The sequence below is a fragment of the Cyprinus carpio genome, chromosome B9 (genome assembly GCF_018340385.1).
Source record: "Cyprinus carpio isolate SPL01 chromosome B9, ASM1834038v1, whole genome shotgun sequence".
Classification (NCBI taxonomy): Eukaryota; Metazoa; Chordata; class Actinopteri; order Cypriniformes; family Cyprinidae; genus Cyprinus; species Cyprinus carpio.
The window spans coordinates 18095033-18113406 of record NC_056605.1 but is presented as its reverse complement, the minus strand read 5'-3'; positions in this window follow the sequence as shown (position 1 = coordinate 18113406).

Genomic DNA, 18374 nt, shown 5'->3' with positions numbered 1-18374 from the left:
TTCCACATTTGAAACATAGTCTTTATTACCCAAAATGTAATAATATATATTGTATAATATTGAAAGATAGAAACTGTTTTCTCAAGCAATTCTCCAGAATTCTTCAATAAATATCCACATATATGATGTAGAATGACCTCTTACAGAACTACCAAAAAACAAATCGATTAAAGCATGAAACATAAAATAGACCTTGGACTTAATACTTAAAAAAACAACAACACACATCTAATACACTGTAAACACGTAGAGTAAGCCAGAGAGAGTGTGTGATTTTTATACAGAGGTTATAAGGGGAATCGATTATGTGCGTAAGTTCAGGCTTTGGTGCTGCTACTATAGCATTTTGAATCCCAGCTCTGTCATTGTGGACAGGAGCAATGAATATTAATTATATTTCCTCTGCCAATGATCTAGGGAGGTTTGAAGACTTCTTTAGACAGGACATTGCCTCAGGAGACATTGTACAATAAGGTCTACTGACCTAAAGAGTGAATGTTCAATAGAAATTTAGTTAGTGATGATATAAAAATAAAATTTGTTGTGTGCAAAGCTGAACTAAACTAAAAGTGGCTGATAGTTGCCATGAACTCATTATGGCATTCTTGGAGAGATTTGGGTTTTGGTTTACAAATGCTAATGCTGGTAATTAAAGGCAGAATGCAGTCATTCCCTTTCACAATTCTGCATCTGGATGCACTTAAAAATCCACTCAGCAGACTTAGAAAATATCAAGAAGCTTAATGAAGTGGGTTCTCATCAGAGTTTTTAACGGGCAAATCTGTTGTAGTATTTATAGCGGGTACTGTAGCATATAGAACGAGATGGGTGTTTCTTCAACTTCAACTTTCTTCAAAACATGCTTAAAACACTCTATCTATCTATCTATCTATCTATCTATCTATCTATCTATCTATCTATCTATCTATCTATCTATCTATCTATCTATCTATCTATCTATCTATCTATCTATATCTATACTACTTTATTTTATTTTTTTCTATATTAACAATGTTCAACAGTGGATACAGTACATAGCATTCAGTATGAATATCTCAAAATGATGATGGAAATTACATAAGATAATTTGGTCATGCTATAAATATTTTGTATACTCTTTAATTCTAACGATTAAAATGTAACAAGAAATGTTTTAGAATGGATTTTAATATTTTAAGATTGAAAGTCCGGGGCATGGGGGCTTCACAGTGATGCCACAGAAAAACCATGTTGAATTCCCCCCAAAAAACATTTCACATAAACATTTTATAAAAGTTTAGAACGTATATTTTTAAGAGTGTAATCTATACATCTATATGCACAACCTACAGATATTCATCTCTGGATTGAATAAGTTAACATCTGTAAAATGTGTGATTTATTATATATTTTTTTTATTCCAAGTTTAAACTATAGAAATAGTTTAAACTTGGTTATTAAAGTGATTAAAGTATTTGTGATTAAAGTATAGATTTTGTTTTGTTTATTCATTGTTGTTAGTTTATGTAACAAATGCAGACAGAAGTAAGAATGAATAATAATGTTTGGTATGCAATGAGTTGGCACCGTTTAGCTTTATTAAACTGTTATTGAAGCATCTGCCAGTACCAGTTAGTGACATGCAGTTAATGTAGTTAACAATGCTCAATAGTGCAGCAGAAACACCTACTGCTCTGGTACACAATGCTTTATACTCAAAGCACAGTCACTACATTCAAATAGCTGTCAGCAGCATGATTTATGTCTCCCATCAGATCAAGATAAGAGTCATTTCACATCACATTGTTCAGGTCTATAAAGTCTCAGTTTTCCCTCCAGCCTTTACTTGTGTGGTTTCATTCCCAAAATGGCTGCAGGTACTTTATCCATTACAGTCGCCCACAACACACACCTGACTCAGCAAATGTCTCCCGACGAATCCAGCTAGCGGCATTTTACACTTACCACATCCAGATCAGCTGATAGCGGCCTGAGAGGTGCTGTCAGTATATCTGCCTCTCAATGAAAGGCTAAATTGTTGCTCTTTTGGGTTTAAAAATAACTTCAAACTGGTATTTCTACCTTTTCTTTACAGCATCCTCTTAATTAACGTCCAGGGGAATAACATGAGTGCTACAGTGAGTGGTAAAATCAACATTATTCTCAGGGTCAGTCCAAAACATCATCTATTGTGTTAGTTAAAGGCTATGCCAACAACAGTGGATGTTAATGGGACTCTGTGCTGGAGTCACATGCCCTGTCAGTAATCCTGCCCTGCTTTTTCTTCCCCAAGTGGAAATGGAGCCCAAGGATGAATGGTAATGTTTAAATGTTATTAATGAATATGGTTGTTGGTGGGTCTTGAAGCTAAAGACAAATTATGAAGTATGGAGAGGATCTTAGTCAGTTCTTTTCTGGGCAAAATTGCGGCTAATGAGCAATGATTCTGATTAATGTACTGTATAATGATTATTTTGATAATTGTAAACTGTAATTGCCTTGCATTTTCCATTACAAATCAATTTCACCCAGTTAAGTCTGAGTAAAGAGTCATGCAAGATTAAGAGAAATACCACTTTTTGGCTCATTTGTTGGTTGGTGTTGAATTCTGAATCATTTTTGCAATTTTTTTGAGAATTAATGTTTTATTATTATTATTATTATGTATTCACTCTCTGGACTCTCAAGATAATCGTGGTAATTAGATAAGAAATCATTCGCACAAGGCCTGTGAGATCCGGAGGGGGAAGTTCAATCATATTAATCTTATTGCAGATCCTGATTAAGAGGCTGGTGAACTGTGGGTTGTGGGAAGTAAGATCATTTTATAATACAACCTCCAGGTCATACAAAACAACAATACATTCTGCTGCAGCTGCTGCTGTTTTGGATAATGACAATTTTTGTTTATGTGTTTTTCAATTAGACTTAATAGTTTAATAATCTCAAAGACACATGGATGCAGTGCATCCTTTGCTAGCACACATGAAAGTGACTGTCACTCATGACTACATAGTCATGTCTGACTGTAATTAATACAGAGTGACACCTTGCTGATCTTTCTCAGAGGAGAATGAAGTGTGAGAACACTAATGAAAAACTAACATCCTGTATGATGTTATGGTTGGCTCTTGCACTGCTCTCTTCCTCAGTATGCATTTAAAACTGATCCAATAGATTTCTTTTCAGTTTTGCATATAAATAAAGCCATTTGTCACATTGCCGACACTGAGAGCCCTTCACGTTCAAAGGGGAGCCCTCTCTCTGAGGTGTTTAGATTTCCCATCTGGCTCTTCTGGGTGATGGCTGTGTACTGCAGGAACAGCTGGCAGCCCACCTGTCCCCCCGCCCCCAACTCAACTTCTGTGAGAGATGAGAATAGAGAAATGAACAGTGCTTTGACTTATAAAATGTTGTCACACCCCATTGGACTTTTGTTCTGTTTTCATCCCTCATGTGCTCTGTGTGACCTAGTTTCCCCCATGTTTGATTGTGTCATTTAATTCAGTTGTGTGTCATTATTTATCTAAATTTGCTCCCGTATTTAAAGTGTAGTCTGTCCTGTCTTCCTTTGTCCGGTATTTTTGATGTTATCCTGTGTGGTAGACTCTCTTCTTCGTGTGGTTTACCATTAAAAGGATTTGCTGTTATAATCTTTGTCATGTCTTCGTCTCCCTAACAGTAGTATCGTGACAGTTGTCCCACAATCACTACTACTAAAGAGACACTGCCATGTAGAATTAATTCACACACGCAATCGCTCTCACTAATGCATTTATATAAATGTAATCTTTACTGAGCTACTTTATCTATATCTGTTTTAGAACGAGCAGAAATCTGTGAGAAATAAAACAACCCAAAGGCAAAAGAACTGATGAAAATGAGCTGTTAGAGGAGCAATAGCCATGTGGGCAGCGCTGTGTCATATGCCATAGCTGTGCGCAAGGGATTTGTCACAGCTCCAGACTTATTTGTTCATTAATGACGTCATCAGTGACTAGTCGACTTCGACTCGACTTTCATCACATAAAAGTGACTTTAAAAAAATCAGAAGTCGTCACAAAATATAATTTCACTACACAAAATAAGTGTTTCATCTATGTAAATGTTTAATTTACTGCCTTTCATTAAGTTATTACAATCAAACTTTTCATTAGCATGACTTCTCATTTAGTTTAATACATTTCTGTATTATTATTCTTTAGCTTGGGTTAAACTAATTTATTTTACTTGGTTGGATTAGCAGCTATGCTAATTATGTCTCTATTTGTTTCTCAGTTTTAGGATTTACACAAGCTTCAGTCTGGATCCAGAACACACTGAGAAGAGATGATGCCAACTCCTCAGAGGACCTCAGATGATGCTAACCCTGAAACAACATACAGAACTACCAAATTTTACTGTAAGTTTGATTGCATCATATAATAATTGTTGTTAATAATGTTCATTGTCTGTTTGATTAGTCTTTAATTGATTTTCCATACATTTCTGCCACATGTACATAAAACTGATAAGCAACTACTAAATATTGTAGAAAGTTAATTTTTTGTAAAGTTGCTTTGCAATGATTTGTCTCGTAAAAAGCACTATACAAATAAATTTGAATAGAACATGGTTGCAATTTAGGAATAACCAAATGCACAGAATTTATTTTTACACTAAAAGTGATTTATCTAAGATGATAACCACTACTTTTTTAAAGGTGTGTGTGGTTCAGGTAAACCCTATTTTATGGGGACAAAATGTTCCCACAAAGATGGCAATATCTGAAATCATTGTCCTTTTTTGGGTCCAATGAGAGAAAAAGTTTTTTTTCTTTTTTTTTTCGTAAGGGTAGGTTTAGGAGTAGGGTCAGTGTAGGGGGAGACAGTAGAAAACCCATTACTTCTATGGAATGTCACCATAATGATAGGAAAACCTGTGTGTGTGTGTGTGTGTGTGTGTGTGTATTTGTGTGTGTGTGTGTGTGCCTACTTACTGTAACCATGTTTTTGGGACAAATTGGTACCCAAAAGTAAGCAAAACTTGACAAAATCACCTAAAACCTTCCTTTGAGGACATCCTCATTTGTAAAACTGTTTTGCTATTTGTGAACATACAGCAGGACACAAGGGAGAGGAACTGATCAGAGATTGATCGGATATGTATCAGAAGCGAGACAGATGGCATCAAATACAGTATTTTACATTACATTATGCCATGTGATACTGTATATAGAAGTATAAAATTGTAAAAATAGTACCAAAAAAAAAAAAACTGTAAATAATGCCCACATTTACAAGAAGTGTCAAATTCTTCCAGGGTATTAGAAAAGAACAAAAACAAAACTCTGCATTACAACCATTTTTGCCAGGTCTAGTGAACAGTCCTCTTTGGTTGAAACTGTCTATTTTTATATTTCATATGAAGCATGGACTTTATTCAAGCTACGAAAACCATTATATGGGCCATTAAAGCCTGGTGTATCAAATATATTCTTTTAAATATTTATATTGTATAAAGGTTGAATAAACTATTCCTTAAAAATAAATAAATACATAAATAAATAAATAAAAAATACTATGGGCTGCTATTTTTTATTTGTATTTTCAGGATTTGCAGGGTCAAATGCTCACTTTTTTATATTAATTGTATAACATAAATAACAGCAAGAGAAGTACAGCGTAGCATGTAAATGCCATCCATCAGTACACAAGATTACAAGTAAAATAAAAATTAGCCAGAGGAATAAAGAAAACATAAACAAAATTAAATAAAATAAAATAAAATAAAATAAAATAAAATGAAATATAATAAAATAAAATAAAATAAAATAAAATAAAATGATAAAATAAAATAAAATAAAATAAAATAAAATAAAATAAAATTAAATAAAATAAAATAAAATTAAATAATGAAGAGGGTACAGTTTACTTGTCTATTTCAAATTTGCAGATAATCTTTCTGCAGGTTACACCCATAGACAGTATTAGGCGGCGACTGTCGTTTGGTTATTATGAACGAGTCATTGCATTTCATTGCATTGAACTGATTCGTTCAAAAACACTGATTCATTCAGAAACCAAACAAACGCCACTGCTCGGAGTGTGATCTTTTGCTTTCGTTTTTCGTTGCAGAACAAAAACCTTAAAAGTAAGTGGAAATATTCTGTCTAAAATGTAAATGACACAATATTAACTTATTGTTTGAACTGTTAACAGTATGTTAACATTTCCTCTGGTTTCTTGTTTGTTGAACTGTTGTTGGTGTTCCGAATATCAGCATGGAGATTGCATGCTTACCTTGAGCATTTGGCTTTCATATGTATTTTGGACGGTGGCGTTATGTTGAGTCAGTGCATGTTTTAAGAGGGAAAATGTAGGGTGAAATCACTTACCTTTAAACAGTAGACTTGTATGAACTATTCTCTAGGCAGGGATTATTCTCTATATTCAAGAATTAAAGAATGAAGAATGCTAAATAAGTGTTTTAATATAGCTAGCCTACAGTATGTCTGCAGTTGTGCCCTAACCTACTGCTGTTGTATTTTTTGGAGATTTGTTTTGTCTTTTTTTCTTTTCTTTTCTTTTCTTTTCTTTTCTTTTTTTTATTTTTTTTATTTTAAAAGAAATCAGTTTGAGAAACTTTTTTTTTCTTCCTGTCTTTTACAGCTATCAGTGATTCCTCACCCAAAAATTCAGTCATTGTTGGTCCAGAACTCCCATGCTGTTATTTTTCTTTGGAAAACAAACATATAGCCTGTATTTTTAAAATTGTTATGCAGCTCTTGCCACACAGTAACCTTTAAATGGATATATATAAAATCTAGAAAATTCATACAGGTTTGGAACAATATAAGGATGAGTAAAATGACAGTATTTTCAACACTGTGGAATACGTCATCCAGAAATGAAATACAGCTGCAGTGTTACTCAATGTGTGTGATAGTTTATCAGAGACTTTTTGTAGATCAAAAATAGACTAAGTAACTGGCTATTTAAGTAACTATTTTGCCTGAATGTGATGATATTCAGATGATGATAATGACTATGATGAGATGATATTTAAGATAACAGCACTCTTTCTCATGTTATATTTGTGCTATTGCTCAATTACCATATCATTTACTTTTCCTGCAGTGTAATGTGGATGTTTAATTTCATCTAAACTTTGTGGTAAATCTGTCATTTAATGGCAACATTAGTCAGCGCAAATTAGCCAGGGTCATTCTTTTCTACAGATATAATTACATTAGAAAAGCAATAAGACAGTGATGATTGTGGATGCCAGGTTTCCATGGAGTCTTTCTTTTGTTGGGGCAGACAAAGATTTATTATTTTCTTTAATGTGAAGACAGCGGGAGGGAGAGAGACAAATCAAAGACATCTCTTTTGTTAGCTTATTCCAACTAATCACTTATTTCTGCAATGATATTAAATAGCATATGAAACTCTTTAAATAATGATGATGATTATAGATGACAGAAAATAATGACTCAGACATGAGAAATGGACTTGTATAGACACTAAATTAGTATTAACTATTACAAAAGCCAATCTGAATGAATTTTTCTTGCTGTTGTTTTATTACCATAGCATTGATGATCCCGTGTTTTCTGTCACTTTAAGTTGCAGAGTTCTGCAAAACTAATGTTTGTTGTTTATTGTTCAGGAGGGCAAAACATGGCAAAATACTATTTTTATAACAAAAACAGGACCACAATATTTACTGTAAGTATCTAATTTTCTGTGGTTAAAGGTGCTTTTGTTTTTGGTAAAAAGCTACATAAAGAAATAATCACTGTTAAATAAAATGACCAAAAAAATGTTCCTGATAATTCACAAATTCGAGTGAAATTTCCACCAGAGGCATCAGTGAGTATCTCTGAAAACCCTGAGAACGCCATAATCTCCAGCCTGACCATTCATAATATTTTGTGTCAGCTTGTAACAAATGTGTCTCTGCTCTGAAATAGCAAATGCATTTCAGCATTGTTTGAGCATTGCTTCTTTCTCACCCTGACACCGGCCGTCTCGTGTGATGCTATCTGTCAGTAACTGCTATTACAGAAATGATGGGTGTCACTGGAGTTGCTATAAATCAAACTGATGAGTCCTTGCCTGAATTCTGCCAGTGAGAGTTTGATTTGTCTCCTCTTTTTTAACCTAGAGCCACAAGTGAAGAATGACTGGATTACATTAGTCAACAAACTCATCCTCTCCTAATGTATTCAGTTTGTTTAGTGTATAGTGTGAATATATGTCCATTAGTGCAACAAACACACAGTGCCAGATGGACTTCAATCTAGTGCACAAGAGCCTGCAGGTGACTTGTGATGAAAGTAATTACAGGCAAAAGATCTGTTGTTGTTTTTCATCATTAACATATGGAAATATGATTGCAATACTACATTAAATTCAACAAAAACAACAACACTGATAATAATAATAACTTTAAAAAAATGAGAAATGTTTTGGCTTAAATGTTTAAATAATGTTTTAGTATTATTTAATATAGTATATGTTAACATTTAGAATTGGCTTTTATTTTCATACTTTAAGCTTTAATTTTAGTTTAGTAATTTTACTTTTGTCATTTTCATTAATTTCTTATATTTCAGCTTTATTTATTATGTAGCTTTATTTTTTATTTCAGTTTTAGTTATCCTAAGTTATTTATTTCATAACTTAAACTTATTTATTATTTTTTGTTGTTAATTTAGGTTATTTTCTAATTTTAAGTTTTTCATTTATTATTATATTTTATTTCAGCTGTATTTTTTTAATATAATAAAATAGTTGTTGTTTTTTTTGTTAGTAGTGGTGGTTTAAATATAATAGCTGGATTGAATCCTGTCTCACTGGTAGGTCTTTCAGGGTGGCCTGGGGAGGGGAGGTATCCAAATCAACTGGTCACTGGGGTTCCTCAGGGATCAGTTCTTGGACCTCTCCTCTTCTCCATATACACTACATCACTGTGTCCCATCATACAGGCACATGGCTTCTCCTACACTCTCAAAAAAAGGTACTAAAGTTGTTTTCACCATCCAGCTAGGTTCTTCTACAATTACCCCATCAACTTCAGTCAGAAGTTTTGGTGTAATCTTTGATGACCAGCTGACCTTCAAAAACGACATTGCAAAGATTCCTCAATCTTGCATGTTTGCATTGCACAACATCAGAAAGATCAGGCCCTTTCTAATGGAGCATGCTGCACAAGTTCTTGTCCAGGCCCTTGTCATTTCTAGGCTGGACTACTGCAATGCTCTTCTGGCTGGACTTCCATCAAGCACAATCAAAACTTTAAAAATGATTCAGAATGCAGCGGCACGACTGGTCTTCAACAAGCCCAAAAGAGCCCATGTTACACCTCTCTTTATCTCCTTGCACTGGTTACCGGTTGCGGCTTGCATCAAGTTCAAGACATTGATGCATGCATATAGAACAGCCACAGGCTCAGCACCTGCCTACTTCCACTCACTACTACGAATCTGCATTCCCTCCAGAAGTCTGCGATCCGCTAGTGAGTGACGCCTCATGGTAACATCACAGAGAGGCTCAAAATCACTTTCCAGAACATTCTCGTTCATCATTCCTGGCTGGTGGAATGATCTTCCCAACCCTATCCAGAATTCTGAATCCCTGCCAATTTTCAAGCGACAGCTGAAAACTCATCTCTTTTAACGGTACTTGACTTCATCCTAAATAAAAAATGTTAAAAACTTTGTCTTTCTCTTTATTTATTCCTTTCCTTTCTAGCTTGTACTAGAACAGTGCCTGAAACTTGGTATTACGAGCACTTGCTCAGTCTGTTTGCCTCTTTAAGAAATTTTGCTTTATGTATTCCCCAATTGTAAGTCGCTATGGATAAAAGCGTCTGCAAAATGACTAAATGTTAATGTACTAGAAATGTTTTATTCAGAATCAACACTGTGACTCATTTACGCAGGAGATGACACTTTTTAAGGTGTGTGGGATGTTTCAGATCGTGGTGCCCAAAATAAATGTATCTAACTTTAGGTCCTCTAATGGTGGAAATATAAAGATACCAAGTTTTTTTTTTTTTACAGATTTTATGTATTATTTTTCTTAAGAACAAATTCTTTTACATGTAAATTTCAAAATAAACAAAACAGATTCTAAGACCTGAAACACTCCATTACAAATGCTCACTCTTTAAAAGCAGATAGACACAGACAGCTGTCTCATGAAGGAAATGATCTCTTTGGAGTAATGTCTGTAGTTCAGAGGCTCACACATACCTGACTCAGTGCTGACAGGGCCAGTGAAGGTGAAGACTCGTCTGGAGAGGCGTGAGTAATGAAGCAGCTCATGTCTGACATTGTGCCAAGAATGAAGGAGACCAGAGCAGACAAAATCCGTCCCTTGCAACGGTTCCGAGAGAGAATTTTTCCATTTCACTACAGATCTGTTTACAAGAAGAACTTTGTGGTCTAGTGGTAACTCAACACCTCAGAGTTTGACTTTTTGACTTTGACAAATAAAAGAGTATATGAATCAAATGTTGGTTTGACAAAATCACTAAGTGCCCTGGATGATCGGTAAATGTATATATTGTTGACACTGTAGAATTTATTCAGTTTCGTGCAGAAACACAAGCTTTTTTTAATGCATAATTCTGAGCCATAGTACACCATTTGAATTACATCTATCAAACCAGAATCGCAACCTCTGAATTTTGTATTTCCAGGAATAAAGACCGTATGGAAAGTACCCAAGAGCTCAAGATCATTGGACATCGGATAGGATTGGTATATAGCCTTAAGCAATCATATTCTTCATTGTGGTAAGATTGTATCCGTTTCTGAGAGCAATATAAGAAATCTTGAAATATTTAACATCCTGCAACCTTTGAGACTTTACAATAAATAATACATTTTTCATGGTTCTCCATCTTTAGGAGGGCGATGTTTAACCAGAATCGGATTTGTATGGCTGAAAGAAAGTGTAAAAAATGGCCTTGTAATTTAATAGCGATTCAGTACAGACTCATAACTTGACATCCGACAAGAAAAAGCCCAGGGTAAGACCTTAAGGGAGAGTCTATTGAGCTGCTAGATAAATGAGAACTGAATGCATTTATGCAGATGGTGGAAATAGTGCCGTCAGTAGAAGGCAGGGCACATGAATCATTTTTTTTTTTTTAAATATTATGTACATGAATAAATACCTTGAAGCTCAATACAACTTATACTTGCTAAAGTGGTTTTGCACATAGGTTATTTTTAATAAATATTAATTAAGTTATGTATAATGATTCTATAATTGGACAGTCTATCACACAATAACTTCAGCAATGCATTCTCTAGAGACTTGTCACATTGAAAATCTATTTCCATCACAACCACTGCAGAAGAAAACAGGAACTAGCATGCAGAGTTGAAAAGTCCTCATATGGTGATCAGATATAGAGTGCGTAATTCTAGCATCTTTGTGGCGGTGAGATTGTGAATCTTTTTGCACTAATTAGACCACAAGCATATTTATTGCACACAATTGATGCTCGACAAAGCATTTAGTATTGATCCATGTAACATGAAGTAGTGCAAATATAGAAAAAAACTGTTACAGCTCATGAATAATATCAATTCATTGCAAACTGCAAGGGAAAAAAAAAACATGAGTGGTAATGCATTTGCTTAAACAAACCGCTTCATGAGCAATACGTTCTATACGCATTATCTGATATCATCAAGCATAGTGTTTGGTTAATAAATAATTGATAAGGAGATATTGAAGTTCTGGTGACTTCACTTCTTCCTGAATGCTTCGCAGTGCCGATCATTCATATTTTGACCCAAGAGAAAATGGACATCTGAACTGAGAGGATCAAACTTTAAATATTAATGTCATTGTCACTGCATTCTGTCCCTTGTGAAGCATGTTTATACTCTCTTATACGATAACATGCTTATCACTCTTCCCAGTGGGAGATGAGTCCTGACCACAACATTAAGCCATCTGACTGTTGCACAAACACACTTATCATCCAACTGTCTACCACCAGCTTTGAACATTCATCGCAATGCCTTTGTGTTGTATGAGCCTACAGTAGGTAAATGAGGTGACACTGTATTGAACAAGAATCTTGCTTCTCGAATTTACTCTTGGTCACTGGGTTAGTTTAATGTTGTTTAACCCACCTGCTGTTGATCTGGCCAGTGATGCAGTTAGCATGATTTGAGCAGATGGGACTAAAAATGAAATAAAGATTAAAAAGTTGAGGTGTAAGTGATTTCACTTACATGTATGCACAGCCATGGCTTCTTTAGGTTCTTGTGTTTAGACAAATTAGTTAACAAAGCTGGTTTTGTTAAAGGTTGGTACTTTAATATCAGGTACTAAACAAAAGCTTTTACGTATTGATTCACTGAATTTGATCATAATTCATTGATTTTTACACAACTTCCTGTTCATTCTTTCCATGTGAATCATTTTGTCCTCACTAAGGGAAATGGAGCAGCAGTTGACTCAGTCAGTGGGCAGGTGTTGTCATCCCATTTCAAGCCTATGGGTGTCACCAGCTGTCTAGTAAAGTAAGACGGATGAGACCCAAAAGTGTTTACAACCACCAGCCTAAGTTAAAAATATGAATAAATAAATGGTCAGCATACACTAACCGAAGAGATAGGAGCACAGGACAGAAAGCACTTTGGGGAAAAAATGCAGAACATCCATCTCTATTCAGAGTTATGAGTGGTCAGTGACGCTGATGGCCAACTTCATACAAGTTTAAGTAAAAGACTGTCCTTCCATACTGGAAATCAGGGTTTGTGTTTGACTTATTGTTACGATGACTATTCCTATAATTACAAGGACAACTGAGAAAGGTCGTAAAATATCAACTGTATTTAAAACATTAATATGTTTAGTATAATTACTTTGGCAGTTTTTAATGGTTGTATTTTTTAAACTGTTTTTAAAAAATTTGATTCCCAAATTTCTGTATCAATCAGAATTCATTAAAGAAACACTCCACTTTTTTAAAAATAGGCAAATTTTCCAACCCCCTAGAGTTAAACAGTTGAGCTTTACTCCAGGTCTGAGAGCAAAGCCAGGTCTGGCGGTAGCACTTTTAGCTTAGCTTAGCATAGATCATTGAATCTGATTAGACCGTTTGCATCTCGCTCAAAAATGACCAACGAGTTTCTATATTTTTCCTATTTGACCCTTCTGTAGTTACATCTCGTAGTAAGACCGACGGAAAATAAAAAGTTGCGATTTTCTAGGCCGATATGGCTAGGAACTATACTTTCATTCCGGTGTAATAAATCAATTTACTGCCTTATATGGGTGTAGCAGGCACAATGATATTATGCAGCGCCTGAAAATATGCTTATTGGAAGTTACCTAGCTGGGACTATTTTCAGGCGCTGTGTAATATCATTGCGCCTGCTGCACCAATGGTACATCAGCAAAGTTCCTTGATTATTACACCAGAATGAGAGTTCCTAGCCATATCGGCCTAGAAAATTGGTCTTAGTACATGATGTAACTACAGAAGAGTCAAGTTTTAAATAGGAAAAATCTAGAAACTCTTTGGTCATTTTTGAGCGAGATGCTAACGGTCAAATCAGATTCAATGATCTATGCTAAACTAAGCTAAAAGTGCTACTGCCAGACCCGGAGATTGGCTGAATGGATTCAAAAACAGTAAAACTCAACTGTTTAACTCTAAGGGAGTTGGAAAATGAGCCTATTTTTTTTTTTTTTTTTTTTTTTTAAAGTGGAGTGTTACTTTAAGTTGGTAGCATTGTGTTGGAACTTGGAACATGGTTTGTAGCTGGTCTAGATAGTTAGACCTTAAGTCATCTTATCCAGTCTTATGTAAATAATTGGATAAAAGCATCTGCTAAATAAGTCCAAATGTGGATGTCTAGCCATGTTGTTAGCTGGTCCTTTATACCATCTCGACCAGCTGTTTAATATCAACTTAAGATGTTCAAGCTGGAACATGATTGCTTGTCAGCCAGTTAATGGCACCAACTAATGACCAGCTTTGACCATCTTAGACCAGCTGGAAACCAGCTACCATGTTCTTAAACATCAACAACAGGCAGTGTTCTGGTGGAGCTGTCCATGGTGCTGAAAGCGTGTCGGCTCACAATCCACTGATGAAATCACTATGCCCTGATGAATATGCCACATACAGTTTTCCACATCGTTCGCCTCTATTCCTCCAAAACAAATGTATATGTCACATGGGACTGGCTTCTGATGCATTTGGAGCTCAACCAGTGTTTGTTTTGGAAAATGAGGGACTCGTGGTAAAGGAGGGAGCACGGTGTGTAAGTGTGTGCGCGTTATGGGCGGACGATGACGGCGTTTGGGGAGCTGTGAGTGTCTTTAAGAGCTTCTCTCTGCTGCTTGCAGGTGTCAGGATAGAGAGGCACGAGCCACTGAAATACTCACGAGAACAGAGAGACGCGCGAATCGTACTGGAAATACATTAATTTTCATTCGCATTTAGGATATACTGCTATCGGGAAACCTGGACAACATGCAGTTGCCAAAGTCACGGGCTTTTGCTGTCAGTTTGACGCTGCTCTCCGTTCTTAGCTCGGCAATGTGCGCCAGTCACTGTAAGTACCTGCAGTGTCGTTTAACGTTGTTTTAAAAGTTGAATTGTGTTTTCTTTAGATGGGCTTTTATTAGACCCACTGGTTTCATACAGATTCTAAACACTCTGAAATCAATTGAGTTATTGAAAGAGTTCAGGGAATTTAAAGGCGATTCCTGCTAATGTAAACTTTTACTGGATCTGATGAACCCGTATCAATGTACAATGAATGACTGGTGCATATCGCGTATCACGATGCGACTTCTCATAAGCATCTACCGAAAGATAGTGGAGCAGGTGTGAGAGATTTACCGTTTCATATTCGATCGCTGTATCACGTGAATTGGGGCTAATATGCTTTCTCGACTAAATGTGTAGAGAAGACAGGGCGATGTTGTAACATTTGTGTGTGTGTGTGTCTCTTTAAACTTCAATATAACAGTCGCACAAGTGTCTGATACAAAATAGTTTATAGATATAGGCTACTAGGCTACTTATCACTTAACTGTCTAAATTAATAGCAGGTACATAAAGAGTTGTTAAAATATATGCATAGGAATGCCGGACTGGTTATAATATAATAATGGAAGGAAGGAAATTATGTCATTCCCCATTATCAGCCTTATTTTATTGTAACCATTTTATAGGAAACATTTTAAATCACAAGAGCAAGTAAAATTGTAAACAAATATAGACAAATGTAAAACTCAGAAAAATTGTTCTAAATACATAAGTGTGTATGTGAGTGTTTTAATCACAAATGTTCATATACTGTCCCATTTTGTTTTGATTTTTGTGCTTCAGGTAAAAGTACATCAAAAAGTGTTACAGTCTTCCCCATCTGCTCAGAAATATTTCTAGTTATTTTAATGTGTCATTAAATGTAAAAAAAGATGATATGCTGATTATTAATGTGATGTGCTCTTTTTGTGTTTTTTAATTTTTTTTGTGTTGTGATGTTATTTTGTTTTAATATATATATGTGATGTGATTTTTTTTTTTTTTATCAAAATTGTTTTGAAGAGAGTGGTGGTCTTATGATCTGTAGCACATTTCTAATCAGTTTAACTGATGGCGTTGCCCTCTTTCAAGTTTCCTCAATATTATTTTAATGTTGTATCTAGTTATGTGTGCCAAAAAGTCTGATTTAAGCTTTTATTTTCTATTGTCATTCACACACACTTCATTATCTTTTCATTACTGGCATTGATTGTCATTTCTCTGTATGAAGCTTGTGCGTCTAAAGCATTCTTAGTCGGTGCCTTCTGTAATTATGTGAATCAGGGGAGCACAGTACATTTTCCCCCTGCATTTTCTGTATTATTGAGATGAGAAACACTATGCAATGGGAAGTATCTGTAGGTTTCATTGGACATCTGTCATTTTTATGTGTTCCGAGTCAGTTTGCATCGTTATGTGATATGAAACAAAAACTTCCTTAGTCATTGATGGTTGTGCTCTGCATGAGATGTGCTTTGCGGATCGGGATCAGATGAAGTGAATCTTCACTGAGTACACGCAAAAAGATATTCTCATATTTACCACAGGGATACCAGAATAAAGCTGGAGATCCATCATGCCCTTGTCATCTGTGTCAGGTAACAGAGATAATGGTTGCTGCTGTCTCTCTCAGGAGCCTCTGGCTCTGCTCTCAAAGAGGGATAACAAGGGGATGTCCTTTCAGATCTGGTGTCCCTGGAAGAACAACTACATCCCTTTTACTGTGACCATTGGGACAGTGGAGGGTCCCAACATGACACAAGATGAAAGCCTTGTTTCCACTGGCTAGGGCAAACAGTGAGTCAGGACCCAGGGGCTCAGTGTTTTCTATCATCGTCTGTGGACTTGATTGTATTAAAAATGTCCAGCACGCTTTACTTTAAAAATAAATAAAAGTAGAGATGTAGAATGATTGATCCAAGTCACAGAGAATTGTTGATTTACTGTAAAGCATGTTTCTGAATATGTAAGAGACCTGCATGCATGTTTAAGATATCTCTGCATCTCTAGAACGCACGGTGCTGAATTTCACACCACCTGGACAGTTAGTGAGAAGAATAGTCAAATAACCCCTTCAAGGACAGTGAAACCAGACACTGACATTGCAGCACTGGCTGCCATGTATTGGCTTTTACTCTCTTAAAAATAAGTGGACGATGAAGAATCTTTGATTGATGGCTTATAATCATTTCTTGGTTCCCAAAAGAACCTTTACAGAAAGGGTCCATAAAAATCTTAGTGTGGCAGACCTTTTCACCTTTTCACTTGTATGCAATAGAAAGCTTACATATACTATTAAAAATAAAGGTCCTATTTTAAATACCCCAAAGATTCCCAATCAGTTCAGTAAACTGTTCTTAAAGAACTATGTGTGAAGAACATTTTGTGCCATGGAAAGGTTCCATGGATGTTCTTTGGAGCCACAGATGTCAAGCGCCTATATTTTTAAGATTTATCTTCATGTTCTACACCATCAAATAATCTATTTATTTTTAAAGGTGTATTCCGGGTTGAAATGTATTAAATCTGTAATATTTTATTAAAGTCTCAATGAAATAGCGACAGATTTATTTTTCAGTATTTTGATTATCAAGTGAAATAGATGATTGAAAGAGAAACATTTAAGCTGGTGACTTGGTTCTATTATAGACTGAATCGTACTGCTTTGTCAGTCAATCCATCTATAATTGCCTGAAGCTAAAAGTTGTTTCCAGACTTCTGTCTTTGAAGTTTAACTTCAAGTTTGAAGTGCAAAACATGTGCATTGACCCAAACAGGACACCAATATTTATTCAGTTTGAACGCATGTCAGAGTGCTGTTGTGGTACAGGAGGACTGATTTAACATTCTAAATACAGCTCTCCTCTCAGTGGGGGAGAGCGGAGCCTTGTCGGGCATTAGCATGATAGAGTCATTTATTTCAACTTTCTTATGAGGTCAAACGTAGGAGGCTTTTTAAGGGAGCTCTCCTGTGGAGCTGACCAAATTTCCTGTGGGCAATGAGGGGGAGGGAATCTTTAGACGATTTTTTCCCCCTGTTTGCAGTAAAATAGTTTGCCACTAAAGTTACAGTGATGATGACGAGACATGACCAATTCATATTTTCTTTCAAATATTAATGCACGACCAACTTGCTTCTGTTTTAATGTACATGAAAAAAATGAATAATTTGCACTGAAACACCTTGGAAAGTGATAAAAGGGAAAACGGAGAGAATGCCATTAAGACTATAGTGCATAATATAAATCACCTTGAAAGGCTAGAGGCGGTGAAGAGCATTGACAGTGTTGTCCATATTGTTAACTTGACTTCATCTCCATGCTGATTTATGCTGTGTGGGTGTCAGAGCATAAAAATATTGATTAATCAAGGCTTTATTCAGCCTAAATCACTGCATCCCCTGCCTCACATCTGCAGAGGGAGATACACTGAACAGAATGAAACAGATTTTGCTGAATATCTGATGCTGACAAACTAGGTCTGACAATTTTTTTTTGTACTGCAGGTTAGTGGATAGTCAGCAGATTCTGTGGATATTCTGTTTACAGTCTTATGAAGACACATTTTCATTAACCTGGGTTTGTCCTGAAATGCTGACATTGACACTCATGTGCTCTGTCTGCAATTATTGTCTGATCTTAGACAATAACAACAGCTTTATTGGTTCTCCAACGCCAAAACCATAGAGAAGATTATTGTGCCTTATTGTAGTATATGCATCTGTTATATATCACTGATCTGAGATAAGCTGTATCCGGTGGAGCTATGACCTCTTAGGCGGCTTGTGGCAAGCATATTGGACGTTCAGCCAGTTATATAAGAGTCGTTGTAAAACG